Genomic DNA, 15576 nt, shown 5'->3' with positions numbered 1-15576 from the left:
GACACGCGCAATTTCCGCACGCGCTGGCTTTCGCCAATCAGTGAACTTGGGAGTGAATCGAGAGAAAAAGAATATGCTGAACTAGGCGCTCCGTTGAAACTCGGAGATGTGGAGGCTCGACCGATAAAGAGGCCTAATAAGATTGACTGTCTGTCAAAATGGTTTTATGTCCGAAAGCTGCATGCGCACTCTGTGGAACGCCAAGTAAACGGTTCTGGATTTCTTTTTTTTCACTGGGCCCTACTCGTAAAGCTTTTAGTATATTATCGATGCTTCTGACTTTTCATTTTAATAAAATGCTGTAGGTACTCGACTTGTTCGAAGCTACGATGGCGAAGTAAACGCGACAAAAAATTACGTTAAAACTTGTTAAGAAGTTCACGTACGTAGGTCGAGGTTCGAAGTTTCTTTAGTTAAATATGCTTTTTAACAGCGGAGGAGCTGTTAAAGGTTTTCGTTGCGCCTGGTAGTGCAAACAGAAATGAACCGCCACGCACTCTCTTCGTCCTCTTCTTCAGCTTCTGCATCGCGCCCACAACAAGTGCGCCGATTTGTCCGGCTGTGGAATGCAGTTAACTATGATGGGCGAGTACGTTACGTGACAGAATATCGCGTAACATCACGCAACAACTATTCACGGGACTAAATGCACGTAACAACACGCAACTAGTCACGTGACCAAAATAACGTAACATCATGTAACAACAACTAGTGACGAGACTAAAAATCACGTAAGTCAAGTCACTAAAATTACGTAGCATCACGTAACAGCTAGCCACGTGGCCGAAAATCACCTAACATCACGTAACATATAGTCAAGTGAGTAACTCACGTGACATCAGGTAACAACTAGTCACGTGACTTGTTCCGGCCAAAACCACGTAACGTCTAGTTGCGAGAATAACATCGTGCAAAATCACGTAACAACTAGTCACGTGACTAAAAATCACGTAACACCTTTTTATAAGAAAGGTGATAACTCAGTCATAAAAATATAGGCCCATCACTATTTTTCCTGTTTTTTTATAAGGTTGTTGAAAAATTATTTGCCACACGTCTTACAAACTACCTCGAAAATTTTAATCTCCTATCATCCCATCACTTTGGTTTTCCTCAGGGGTTTTCCACGAACCTGCTATAACTGAAGATATCATAAAGAGAATAGACGACGGGAAGTTCCTTGGATCAGACTTCACTGACTTCAGTCAAGCCGTTGACTCGATCACTCACGCTATTCTTTTGAACAAACTCTCTTATTATGGTATAACTGGCCCACCCCGAGAACTACTTTCTAGCTACTTAACCGTACTCAGGTTGTATCTATTTTCAGGCGTGCTCTCTGACTCCAAAACCATCAATATAGTAGACCCACAAGGGTCTATATTAGGACCTCTTCTATTCCTTATCTACATAAACGATCTAATAGACCGTTTATCACCTCAAACGGAATCCTTACTCTACGCAGATGACACCACCATTTTCGTTACACATGACTCCATGACTCACTGCAGATGACTCCAGAAACAGATGGAAAGAGAAAGAAAGAGAAGAAAGACAGAAAAAATGAAGAAAAAAGTCTTTTTGATCATGTCGGAGGGTCAACAGCTCGACGCAAACTTCGGCGCGAGCATCCTCGCAGAGTCGAAAGAGCTCTCACGATGGTACTGTGCAGGGAAGCGCCATCCGAATCGTGCAAAAAATCGGGGAGGGGCGATGCATGTAGGGAAGGGTGTTTCAGCTCCACTAACGTGAAACCTGTGGAGGGGCGAAGCATGCAGTGTGCGCCGGTGTTTCCCACAGCAAAGTCACTGCTAATGGGCAATGAGAGACAGAAGAAAGATTACACACAGAGACCCGCAGTCCGCTTTTAGTTAACGTGCACGCTGTGAATCTTTATTGTTTAACTACGCACAAGAGAAATCTTCCACCGGCACTACATTGCAGGTCGAGATCCAGTACCTATTGGCCGCGAGATCGAGCGGAGTCGCCGCCTGGCGGCCACTGGATGAAGCGCGCCCAATGTAGATTGCTCCCTGCGTCGTCTGCTAGCCACGTCGCGTTTGCATGTGCGCGTACGTCTTGCACTTTCTCGAAGGGCGGTTTGTTGTGTTACGTTAGCGCGAGTTTAAGTGCTCGTACGTATACCAAACATGGTGTACGGAAGCAAATGGACTTGCTCGGCTGCATGCGCATTATAATAAGATCAGTGAGTGCGACTTTCGAGAGGGCTGTGTATAGGTGTCGTACCCTTCGTTTGCCAGAATCATTTCACTGCTGGCGCCGCTTTCTGGTTCAAGCACACCCTAAAGTGCGCTTGGCGTAGTCCCAAACATGAGGAACAATAAATAGTGTGTGAATGCAGCGTGTCAGCGACTCGGTGGTAAACAAAAACGGGGCTCATGCACTTTCGCGTTGTTGTTAGGTGTATAACCGCGGCACTCCAGTTCATGATGAGCTTTAGTTGTGCTTAAGATGTCCTTTTATTGTACGGTCGTGGTCCCGCTACAGCCAAATATTTCTATCAAGTGAAGTCCGAGACTTCGGTACTCAAACTGTCCCTAAAAAAAGAAAGGAAAAAACAGACAATGGAATGACACGGCAGTGATAAAACGGAGTTGCCGCGCGTAATTTTCACTTGGGGCGACACTTATGCAGAACCACCCGTGTGCTTAGATTTAGGTACGCTTTGAAGGGCCGAGATGTTCAAAATTAATCCCGAAGGCGTGCCTTACATTTATGTCGTATAATTTCACGCAAAACCTCATCCTTTCCTTTTACATTATCTTGAGCGTTTGTTTGGAGTTGTTATAAATTGATGGAAGGCAGCGGACATTATCAGTTTGGAAGAAAAAGACACTTGTTCCATAAAATAACCGGACCTTTGTTGCACCATTGTCGTGCACGTAATCAGTCGATGAAAGCTCTGTGCTAAACTCTTACCTGCTTATACATGCGTATTCGCGTGAACAGTGCTATTGAACTCATTGCACAGGAATATGGGGTGGTATACAGATGAACAAGAAGTAAACACTTCAGTAGTTGAGTCGTGCTAGTGCAGTGCGTAGTACACAAAACACAGGCTAAACACGTGCAGAAAAACAACAAAAAACGTCATATAGTGCGTAAGCGCAGACTGTCATCCAGAGCGAGCATCCCTTTCATCGGCAGATTGCGCTTCTCTCACTAGTAATAGTAACGTTGGATGATCTTCGTGCATCGATTCAACAATGAAGAGCGTATATATTACCAGTAAGCTGCAATCAATGTATTTTATTCGCCGACGATCGGCTCAAACCGCTCACAACGAAGCGCCGCTGTGTACATTTGTATACGCGCCTTCGACCGCCTCTCCACACTAACGCGGCGACGGTGCTGCCACCTATAGGTCGATCTCGCGGCCAATATATACGGGCTGGCCGGTGAACGGTTGTGCAGCAGCACGAGCAGTCGGTTTTTTTCAATCAAGAAACTCGTTAGAAGACGCTGCCTGCGTCGGCGTTGTCTCTCGCGGGCGAGGGCGCGTTCTCGCTCCTTGCGAGCTAGTAGTTCAGCGTTCATCGCAGAAAGAGCGCTTGCATAGTCAACGCGCGCCGTTTGCTCTCTCCCGCCACATGGTAACCTCTCTTGCGCTCAAGCAAATGGACCGCCACGACAGCAGACGACGATGCACGCCGAGACCCTAAGGTGCTTTGCCCCTAAAACAAGAGAGAGCACCCAGCTGCGTTCTTCCATCAGGCTTGGTACCGCTAATGCTAAGCTGCCATAATGTTTTGTTAAGCGCGGCAAAAAATGGCACCGCTTAGTCTAAATGGCCCTGTTGGTCATTCGGAGATGATTTCTCTTATCCAGCAGTTTCTTGAGTGAAAGTAATAATGGGCTTTTACGCGACGAATCCACGACATGATTATGAGGCACGCCGTAGTGGAGGCCTCTGGACACTTGGACCATCTGGTGCTTAACGTGCACCAGATGTACACAGTACACGGGATGCACCAGACGTACACAGTACACGGGCCTCGAGCATTTCGCCTCCATCGACATGCTATCGCCACGGCCGTGATCGAAATCGCAACTTTCGGGTCAGCAGTCGAGCACCGATTGAGTGAACGGGGGGATCAAAAGCAGAAACGATGCGGTCATGAGCCACGTTATCAGCCATCGCATAAAAGAAAGCTTCGATTTATTCGCTGTTTTGGAACTGTCTAGCGCAGCACGTCTTCCTAACCCCATGAGTGTACGTATAAAAATGACACTTCCACACGTAAAACATCATTGAGGACAATTTTCTTTTATTTATTGCTTTGTTTTGCTTTTTGTGTGCGTATTTCGTAATGCAGTGCCACTGCGGAGACAATCTTTTTTCTAGCATTCGGATACGTATACCGTCCTTGACTGACTCTAATGTCGATGTTCGAAATGCGACGTATTCAATGTTTTGTGCCTAAGTGCGTCGGCAGTATATTTACGCTAAGATTAGTTACTTAAGAAATTTTGATCATGAGTACGTAAACTTTCTGTGGTTTTTGGGGTGCAGAGCAAGGGTTCCGCGAGCGTAAATGCAGCCCTGAACGAACTAACTATTTAACGTCCCTGAATTTCTATGCATGTTCTCTCGCTCTGCTCTCTACTTTCCCTCCCTCTCTTTCTTTCTCTTCCGCACCATTTTAATTATAGATGGAATCAGTCGCTGTAAGGGATAAATGTCGTACTTACTACTGGGAAATTCCTACTAACCGACTACCAGCAAATTTGGAAAACTGCGAAAGTGTAGCTTCGGGCGAGTTAGTAAGAAATACTTGGAATTTAAGAGAGCGCAAATAATCGGCAGAATGGTAGACAGTTGTCTGCTCCCCTCTTCAACTGGCAGTCTGGCATGTCTTAAGTTCAAAGAATGCGTAGCAGTATCTTGATGTGCCGGAGAAGTTGTAGCGATAATAAGTTTCTTTCTCTTTTTTTAAAACGAAGTCTGAAGCACTGGCTTAGCGTTTTATTATTCTGCCCTGAGATGGCTTTCCTTGACAAGGAACCCTAGTGAGTTCGCTTCAGGCCTTTAATTTATTGCAGCTTCCTGGATAACTGCCATATAAAGTTTTCTTTTGAGGGGATTACAAGTGTGTGTGGTGTCTGCCGGTTTTCCGGTAACCCAAACCAAGTCGAAATTATTCTTTCACAAACACCACGGGAGCATGGGCAGTGTACTGGACAAAAAAAAAAAGAAAAAAGATGATTCACTAACTAGCAGCGTATTTTGAAGCCACAGGAGAACGCAGCCGTTTCAAAAGCATGAAAGAGCTTTTTTGTCCCACCCAGAATTAGGATAAGTTGAAACGTACTCGTTTTCCAAAAAAGGAAGAATACGTTATTAGCACGCCATACGTGACTGACAGCGACAGCACTTTCGCATTAAGATGCTCCTGCACATCGCAATTGGAAAGAAAAAAAAAATCCCACGGAGAGAAAATATTTTTGTGCCGGCTTCTTTATACATATGTCCTTGAAAAGTTGACATCTCATTATTACTGCGTACAATCAGTTCCTTGTTATCTCTGCCTTTGATGTACGAGAACTCTGTGCTCCTGTATCTACCATAGTTCTGTAATGGGAGAGACACTCGAAAGAAGTTTCTGGCGGCTCATGTCATTGAAGTCTCTCGAAGAAGACTGGAACTGAAAGCCCCCGTAACAAGTTCATTACCTAATGGAAGGTACGCAGTCTTTTTTTCTTTTTTCGTTTACTTATTCGATATTAGTTGACTGCGTGCACTATTCTGTACTCATCGTTGCATAGCATATTAGGGGCAAGCCAAGCTAACCAAAAGAAAAATAGTGTAAGTCGAGGCTTTTTTGTTTTTGTTTAGCTTGGAACCTCCGACGCGAATTACGAGAAACGATACTTTAGTGTGGCAAGGCACCTCGGTTCTGCTACGTTGTTCGTGGTGTTAAGTGACACTAGGACCAATGAAAAGAAGTTGAGGAGAAGATAAAGGACTCAAGATGAGTATTCTTGAACATGGGATGTCACAGGAGCCAACGTCTCGACATTTGGTCTTGTCTTTTTCAATGCAACAACTGTCTTTGCTGCATTGAAACTATGAGATTAGTACCATTGAAACTATGAGATTAGTACATTTAGGTACGTTAACATTTCGTCTGGCTTGGTTTTAAACATGTATGGTTGAAGTCTTAGCCATGTTATGGCAGTCGAGTCCAGCGTAGACTTGACAAGCCGGTATATTTTATACCCGCACTTTAAGCGATTGAGAAACTTGTAGCAAGGCAGCAGTGATAAAGTGATTAGTTTATGTAAGAATATGCGCTTAAAGGTGATTTACAATCTGCCAAAACACCGTATAAACTATGCTTGCCTAAGCCAGTCGCACGCACCAAATCTTCTTCATTGTCCAGTTGCCAAGCGGCTAGCCAAAAATTATTATTATCACTATGATCATTATTAACGCGATAGCATTAAAGAACTCTTTTCGCAGAAATGTCGGCGTCAGCGTCGTTGGTTGTGAGCGAAAAGTCATAATCTTGTCCGTGACAGAAACTCGAGAAAGATGCAAATAAAATAATAAAAATCTCACGTTCGAGTGAGAATCGGCCCCAGCCCGTCTGCGTGGCAAGCAGGTGTTCTGTCACAGAGCCGCGCTATTGCTTGAAACTGCTTCGGAAAAAAGAAACACTATATGAACGTGATGTAGTGGAAGGAGTCTCCTTAACGCATGTAATATTGCGTGGCATAAGCGTAGACCTGCGCCAGGCGTCAAAACACGTGAATTGTACAACGAGCGGGTGTCAAAGGCCCATCCATTACAAAGCGCTCAGACATATCTAATCATCATCAGCTGCAAAACCGTCAACAAACTGAACAGCTGCGTAGGTTCGCGTCTTGCCTTACGGACGAGTAGTGGGCCCTTTGATTCGCAGAAGGAAGAATTATGGCGTAGTGGGCACTTAACAACTGCACTTGCAGCAGGCATTCAAGGATAGCTTGAAACGACCGATGTTACGCACACAGTGGTTCGTTTTCTTACGGCGCGGTTGAGGCATGCACCGAAAGGCGATGCGCACGTCTCCGATTACGCTATCGTGTTCTATTGTTGAAGGCGTAGCTCTAGCGTCCTCCAAATTATTATTATTATTATTATTATTATTATTATATTATTATTATTATTATTATTATTATTATTATTATTATTATTATTATATTATTATTATTATTACAGCGACTACAACTACTATTACTATTGCTTAAATTCGTTAAATGGTAATAGTTTTCTCTATCCGCTTTTAGTGCTTCAGGACACTCGCTTTCGCCCCTCTATTCATTTTTTCGACCCTCACAATCATTGCTGCAGTAAACATGAATGTACAACACAGTCACGGACCGTCGTCGATTATCTCGCGCGCGCGCTCTGTGCGCGCGCACTGAGCGATCTCAGTCGAGTTTCGAAAGTAGCCGATGGCTTTCGAAGAAGCGCCGTCAAGGGCAGCGAAGGAAAGCAGCGACTCGCGGCCGACGCTTACCGTTGCACCTGAATGCAGGCGTATTAATCACGCCGCAAGGCCCATTGTGCGGCGCCAGATGGTCTAAGACGACCGGCCCTGCCACACCGACACAATGCCCGCAAATCGCCACTGCTTCGCCGTCGCGTCGTTGCCGTGTACTTATTGTGAAACGTATTATTTCAGAGAAAAAAAAAATAATTGAAACGGGTAGAACTCGCGATGTGGGAAACAAGCAAAAAATGATATCTTCGCCATCTGGACGTCTGCAACCAAGAACGCCAGCGGCTAACTTGTCTGCAAAGCGTATGGGCGAAAATTAATTACGCATTTTTCTCCACACGCAACGTAAACGTGGAAGAGGATGACATCGGTGGTAGATGATAGATTACAGCGAACGTTTGTTGCCTAGCTCGTGTACGTGAAACAGCAGACGCTTAAACACGTAGGAAGTCAAAACTTTGTAACCATGCATGCGCCGATGCGGGATTTTCTGCGACACGGGCTGTTTGAAGGGCACCTAAACAACCTCTGAAAATACAAAGAACGAGCTCGTTATTCTCTCCTGGCGTTTCCTGTCTTTTCGGCACAATTCATGACGCCAGCAGTCTGTCCACGTGACGTCGTGAGGAAATAAGCTCCCGATTGGTCCACATACGAGGGATATCAGATGAGAATTGTCTCCTATTCTGCTTTGCCAAGCAATCGCACGCCCGTTCTGTTTCGTATCGCGTGGCTATCGTGCGCGATCAACCAATTGCATTTAGTTTTGTGCGTTTTCGACTGCTCAAGCGGAGATTACAGCTTGTAGCCGAAAATCGCGAAATCCCGATAGGCTCAACGCTTAATGCGGACACTGTCCACGTGTTTTAAGAAGAAGTAAGTGAAAATGAGGAGATGGCCCCTGCAGTGAGGGTAGTGAAGGCGAAAATGAAACCACTCTCTTGTCTTTGAACTCTGAGTGCTTTAAAGGCTTCTTAACGCTATCGCGTTAATATGATAATGACGTACGTTGTAGTAGTTCCTTCGAATGACTTTTAACCACCTCCGTGTTTTTTACCAAGCAACAAATGCCGGCTGCACGAGCGTTTTTTGCATTTATTTGACAAGGGTAGCCCCTCAAGGGGGCAGGAATTGAACCCGCGACCTCTAGCGCAACAAACTAGCGCCACCGCCTGCAAAACTGTGATGGTGGGTCGACAACAACATAACTGCCGAAACATAAAATGCTGGTCATGAGGCGTTGTTTCCGTTAAATCACGGTTCATTGCATAAGCGCACGGACGCACTACCACACAATCACCCAGCCGAACGCAGAACGAGACAAGCTTAATCTGCCATAGGGGATAGCAAGCACGGCACCGCCGCATGTGACGCCCGATCAATAAACGTACTTATTCGAATCGTTACAGGAGGTACCACGAGAACAAGCGCGCCAAAATGAAGGATGCGGACGCTGTTTGCGAAGAAGGCCGTGTTGTTTGTTCTTTCTCGCCATGCGCTTCCTCCTCACTCGCATCCTGAATCTCGGCGCGCTTAAAGCGTCCGTGCTTATGCACGAAACCTTTGTCTTAGCACACGTTATCCACGCAAGAGAAAGACGCGTCACGCTGCTCATCTGCTGCACGCGCCGTGCTGCTATTCTTCCTGGAATGGGAAAACAGTCCGTCTTTTTCGCTTTTGTATAATGAGTGAAGGTGTTGAGGCCTGATAAATCGTAAGTGATCGTATTTTAATAACCGAAGCGCGTGGAAAGAAATGCAAGACGACGACTAATGGGTAGAATGCAAATTCTGTGTTCACAGCTTTCCATGTCCTCGAGTTTTATAGAAACGAGAAAGAAAAATTAAGGCATCTTCACACTAAGGGTGCCAAGCCTGAAGGAAGTGCGGAGCTGGGCAGCCCTATTTGTTTCTCTTCGGTTTTCTATTTCTTTCCTCCTGTCTTTCTTTCTTGATCTCTTTCCAGTTTTTTTATGTGTTTCTTTCTCTTACTTTCTCTTTATTTCTAGTTTTCTCCTTATTCTTTTTTTTTTTCATTTCTTTCTCTCCCTTTCTATTTCTCGCTTGCTTCCTGTTTTTTTTTTTCTAGTTTTATACGTGGTTTTGCCTGCGTTAAGCCAAGCGACGACGGTATACGACAGCATACGACAGCTCGAACCTCTAGAGTGCTCCACACTTATCATCATCAAGGCGCTCGAAGAACAAGAGGAAGACTTCTTGGCGCTAGCGCGCGCTCAATATGCTGCAGATGGCTATGCTATTCGTGATTTTACCTGCGTTGCGCCAAGCTACGACAGACAGACAGAAAGGAACTTTTTTTAGGCCCTGAGAAGACGATGAGTGCCCCCGGCAGGGCGTACCATGTGCTGACCGCATCCACGATGGAGCCGGGAGGTTGAGACTCTCGGCGACTTTGCGGGCTCTCTGGCGAGCCCTGAGCTGCTCTTTCTTGGCGGAGCTGGTGAGGAGCCCGAGCCAGTCTTCCTCCGTAGAGGGAGAACCTGAGCCCTGATGCAAGCCGTGACAGTGCCAGAGCATGTGCTGAAGACGGCACAGCGCGGACAGCCCGGGTATTGAATTTTGAGTAAATAAACGGAGATGGATATATCTCTGTCTGTAGCATTCGCAGGGTGATTGCCTGTGGTCTGTTTAAGTACGATAGCATACGATGACAGCATACGACAGTATGCGACAGGCCAGGCCCCTAAAGCGTTCTGCACTCAAAATCAGCCACTTCCACACCGGGCAAAAAGTCAGTGAAGCTCTAAGCGCGCGATTGTAGATGATTGGCTAGCGAGATCACGTGGTGTCGTAAATCCTCCGCTGGATTTTTAATACTTGCGCTTACAATTGATTTGGTATAGCGAGATCACACTACCTGCCAGCTCAGGAAATGGCGTTTCGGCGAACGCATTGCGTCAAGTGATTAGCCGCCGACGCAGCCGGAATCCTGCCACTATGTCTAGCAAACGTGCCGAAGTAAAGGACAACGTGTCGCGCCATCTTGAGGCGAACGGATACAGCGAAACGGTGAAAAACCGAAACGACGTCTTCCAGAGGCGAAATGCATCATACTGTGGACAATTAGCCTAACTCGTGACACATGCGAATGCGCTTTGACAAATCCCGAATCGCTTCAGAGTTAACGTCACCGTGCTTGGTGATAACATTGTGCATTTTCGGCTATATTTATAGTTGAAACATGCAATACATAATGGAGGAATAGCGCCAGTTTCAACCGCACCTTTAGTCAAATAAGTCTTCTCTTTCAGCAACCTGGCTCCATCTGAGCGATCACAGATAGAAGTACCTATACAAGAGACACTTGAGATATCTTTATACTCGGTAATACATCCAGCGCTCCTGCTCTATTTCGGCACTGTAGTACCCGTGATATCCTCTTTGGACCGCGCAAGTCACTCTGACCACAAATCGACTCGGTGAAAAGGCGACCCGAGAATGTCCGGTACGAAGGGCCGATTCTGAGGACGGAAGAACTCCTCTGGGAGTTTCGAAACCCGCATATATCCCCTCTTACCCGCTGCTTACTCGGGAGTGCTTGCTTTAGGTCTTCCTCGAAACAATGCTGGCGGCGGGCATACGGGGTACGTAGAGTCCAACCAAACTGCGCAAGTCTATGGCGCGGGCTTACTCCCTCCACGGGTGAGTTGATCTCCGAAGCCTGCATGCCGCCATCCCGGAATTCGGCGGCAGGCGCTTCAGTTGATGACGGCTGGAAGGGCTTCGCAGAGAGCGTCCTATCGCGGAGCAGCCGCTTCGGCCTCATAATTAACGATGTCCAAACGAACGCACCGACCGAATGCACCTCGCGTTGTTCGCGAAGTCTCGGCGGCCTATCCGACTGTCGATAATCGTATTAAACTTTGAAGAGGCGAGTGGACGACTGCTTTGTCGGCATGCGCCTAAAAGAGTATTTGTATGTGCTCGAAGGATAATGAGATGCGTGGAGCGACATATGCACGTCACGCGCGCGGGAGGCCCAAAAATTCTTTGCCCCCTTCTAATTATGAACTCAAACCCTGCCAGTCCAACAGAGCGACTAAACAAAACAAATTGATTGAACGCGGGCGATCGGACGCCTTCTCTCTGATGTGTTCCAGAAAACGAGATGCATAATTTATTCTTGACACGCTAAGCGCACTGGAGATCTGCTTGTGTGAGTTCGTGGCGCGTATGGAAGAGAACACGGCATAGAGGGTTCACGAATTTTTAATGCGATAGCGTTAAAGAGCTCGTATCGCAGAAATTCCGCCGTCGGCGTCGGTGTAGGCGCGGTTGGTTGTGAGCGAAAAATCATCATTTTGTCCGTGTCCGAAAAATCGAAAAAGCTGCAAATAAAATAAATAATGAAAATATTGGGTCCGAGTGAGAATCGAACCCGGGCGGTATGCCTGGCAAGCAGGTGTTCTACCACACAGCCTCGCCTCTGCTTCGAGCTGCACTGAAAGTAACTTTCATGCTTCCCAAAAATACGCGTCCTGTATACAGGTGTCAGAGTACGAGATGTAATATCGCAGTAATATTGCGTGGTACAAGCGTACATTACCATCGGGCGTCACACCATGTCAATATCATAATGACTTGGTGGTTTAAAGACAGCTACCGATTACAAAAGGCACACACATTACTGCGCGTAATCCCTTAAGACCACGTAGTGAGTGCATCGCAACTTCGAAAACGTTTCTCGCGCATAATTGCTCCTGGTTTAAAGCATGCTACCCATTACATAAGGCACACACATTAGTGCGCGCATTCTGTTAAATACTCGTAGTGTTCGAAGTGCGCACTAGGGGCAGGATATCGCTATCGCGTTCAATTTTTTCTTGACCTTTCGCTTCCACCGGACGAAAATATGACATGTTGTGGTTAGTTGGAAGCCATCAGAATGGGGCATCGAAAAAAAAGAAGAAAAAAAAGACACGCTCTTCGCAGATCTTTCATTAAGTGAGGAGTCATTGCGATTACGTGTTGTGAAGTGAACAGCGAAAGTTCTAAATCGAGAATTCCGGTGCACTGAAAGGTTATACAGCAGATGTAACGATAGATAGATAGATAGATAGATAGATAGATAGATAGATAGATAGATAGATAGATAGATAGATAGATAGATAGATAGATAGATAGATAGATAGATAGATAGATAGATAGATAGATAGATAGATAGATAGATAGATAGATAGATAGATAGATAGATAGATAGATAGATAGATAGATAGATAGATAGATAGATAGATAGATATTAGAAAGTGCACGTAGAGACTGGTGTTTCCACTAAGGCCGATTTTGAACACCAAGAAGTAATGGTCATTTCCAGGAAGATATCCCAACTTATGCGACAATGAACACGTCCCTGTAAGTCTCCTTATTGTGTAACGCCCTTTGCTGCTCCGGAAAACACAACACTATGCTCTCCCTGCACAAAATACGCACATTCGGTAGCCTCACTGACAGCAGTTTTCCATAAACGTGTTTTTCACAGCATTACATAAAGTAAAATGGCAAACCGACAATGCAGCTTTAAGAAATGTGGCGCTTTTTCTTTCTAAAAGAGCCAAGTCCACTTTAAATGAAACTGAGAAAGACGCAGTTTTCTGCAACTGACAATATGGCCGGGCCTGCTCTAACAGTTTTTTTTTCATTGTGCTCATGTCACCAAAATACCTTAAATCAACATTTCCGCTAAAATCTATATAGCTCACTTTCCTCGGTATTAAGGACTAAAATTTAGATTTGGCTATTATAGCTTGGAACATTTCATTCGGGCTTGAATTAGTTCGTAAAAGAAGTCGAAATCGCAGCGGACGAACGATATAGCAATATTATGCGACAAAATTAACACCATCCTTGTGCTTCCGTCGGTGCCATCCTTTCTTGCACGGGCGTAATGGCCATGACTAAATTTGTAGAGCGAGTGGTCCTTCCAGGTAAAAGGCGTACCATTCTGGACTTTCGGCAGCGTTTTCTCGTTTTTGACATCCATTGAAGGCCTTCAGAAATGTTTCAGTTCTTCTTCTTCTTCTTCTTCTTAGCTCTTCTTATCCCAAACCTCCTAGCGCGGTCTGGGATCACTTCTTCTTCAAGGAATAGACCGGTGCCCAATTCTTCAGTTCATTTGTCTTCTATACGAAATATACCAACAAAAAAGAAACACTAAAAGGCAGAAATAAGCAGGAAAGTCGGCCTCGTACTCATTATATTCGGGTCTTGCCCTACAGCATCATGTCCTTCAGTATGTACCAACTCGGCCCAAGCAAATCTAATTGGGGAATGAAAGCACGATAGGAAAGCAACTACAGGACACAAATGAAACGGATTGGATGCGGCCACGCTGATTGTTTCTGTTCCGATTGTTGACACAGCGCTGGTTTTAAGGGACCTGGCTCAGTTTGATTCAAACGGATGTAGGATTTGGCTCGTTTTTGATTCCAAGATGGGTTTTTTAGCTCCCGTTACCATGAAGAATCGCCCCATATTGATTACAATTGTTTCTTAAGGTGAACGGTACTTAGGCGTGTTTTACGCTTCCTTGAAATTTAGCCCACTTTCGGCTTCTGGATTTGGCTCTTTTAGAAAAAAGAAACGCCACAAATGGTTTTAGGCGTCAAATTTCTGCATCGTTTATAATTGGTGGTGAGATGTTGCGCCGTTGTTCAGAACTGAAGAGTCTCAGTAAAATACAACTTTTTTGTTGCTCATTTTTAATGAAGGACAATATGTCTGCAACGGTATTTCTATTGCGTTAGCACTCGTTATGACGCTTCCGTACAACAATATATGAACTGCCACATGGCGTCCCTCATAATCATATCGTCGTTTTTGGACGTTAAACCCCAACAATTAATAATATATTGAATTTGTTATTTATAACAGAACTGCAATTATTTGACCCAAAGGAAACGCCTAATATTGTGCTTTATTTCCGTTTCTGCAGCCAAGAAAATTTAATTTTTAAAAATGGTTGAGTTGTATACAGGACTCCGAAATTTCGCCATGATCTCACGTTTTCTACGATCAGTAACATCATGCTTACGTTGAAGAGACAAAATACGACACTTACCGCGGGGCGTTTGCCAAACGACTTGGATAATGATGACTCCAAATTTACAGCGTCACCCAACGTAAATGACTGCGGTGTTCAAACCATCGAAATGTAAAATAGCCGACGTGCTATGGAGCTATTCAGTCGAACAAATTGCTCCACCGAATGATGCCACGGCGGATTGCTGTACGGAGAGGCGATTCGCAAGCACGAACAGAGGTCCGGGCACGAAACTACATCTTTCGTTCCCTGCAACACACGTACAATGAGCTGCGCGATGCGAAACTAGCGCGGCGTGGCGAGGCGATATATATATTTTTCTTAATTTCTGGACAGGCGCTTCTGCCGTTATATTTTATGCTGAACACAATGCATGGGGCGCGCGAACATTGTGAACTGCGCGGGCGTCATTGTTCCGATCTCTGCCTCGCTGCGTCAGCCCTTCAAGGTGAAGGCACCGAAATCAGCAACACTGTCGTCACCCTTGAAGAAGCAAAAATGCCTAAAAAAATGGCGCGGAACGACAAATGGACTACGCGGCCGCGTACTACGTCAGTGCGAGATAGCCTTGTGACAATCTATGGCGTGCGAGGAAAGAAAAAAAAAACAGGCAGCAGAAATAAAACTGATTGCTGACGCCTTCTCTCCCTTCCACAGGCACAATAACATAACAGCTGTGAAAGCAACCTTTCAGCGGAGGTAAACCGAAGAGAAACCAACGTCATGGACAGAAACAGGTGATGAAACTCTTTCGGAGAAAAAATAACTTTCAATGGACGAAGAGGAAATTGCCCTTGCAACCACGAGTTGCGAGCACTCTGGGATCGGACAAGTCTGTTTTTCGTTTATTACAGTTCGATCAGTACCACTTTTCAATAACAGCTGCTGCTTTTAACCTTTGCTACTGGTCATTATTGGTTGAGGTGCTTGTGGGAAGGTGGTTTGACCACTGTGTGACCTCCACTTGCTCAAACACACAAACACGCGGAAAGGAAGAAAAACACGATCT

The 15576-nt window shown here is 45.4% G+C and overlaps 1 protein-coding gene across 3 annotated transcripts in view; it reads right to left on the bottom strand.

Annotated features, from left to right (window-relative positions):
* Positions 1–15576, bottom strand: part of LOC119393991 (dopamine D2-like receptor) — a 387243-nt gene that overhangs the window by 197698 nt on the left and 173969 nt on the right. Inside the window, exon 1 of one of the 3 annotated variants that reach the window (XM_037661203.2) lies at positions 14586–14830. The exons of 1 other annotated variant lie outside the window; for it this stretch is intronic. The gene's annotated coding sequence lies outside the window, so the exon portion shown is untranslated. Of the gene's footprint in view, positions 1–6583; positions 6639–14585; positions 14831–15576 lie in introns of those variants that run through there. One more of the 3 variants, XM_049415580.1, reaches the window with a different exon arrangement.

Source organism: Rhipicephalus sanguineus, chromosome 5, assembly GCF_013339695.2.
Source record: "Rhipicephalus sanguineus isolate Rsan-2018 chromosome 5, BIME_Rsan_1.4, whole genome shotgun sequence".
In the NCBI taxonomy this organism is placed as follows: Eukaryota; Metazoa; Arthropoda; class Arachnida; order Ixodida; family Ixodidae; genus Rhipicephalus; species Rhipicephalus sanguineus.
This window is presented reverse-complemented; position numbering and strand designations above follow the sequence as displayed.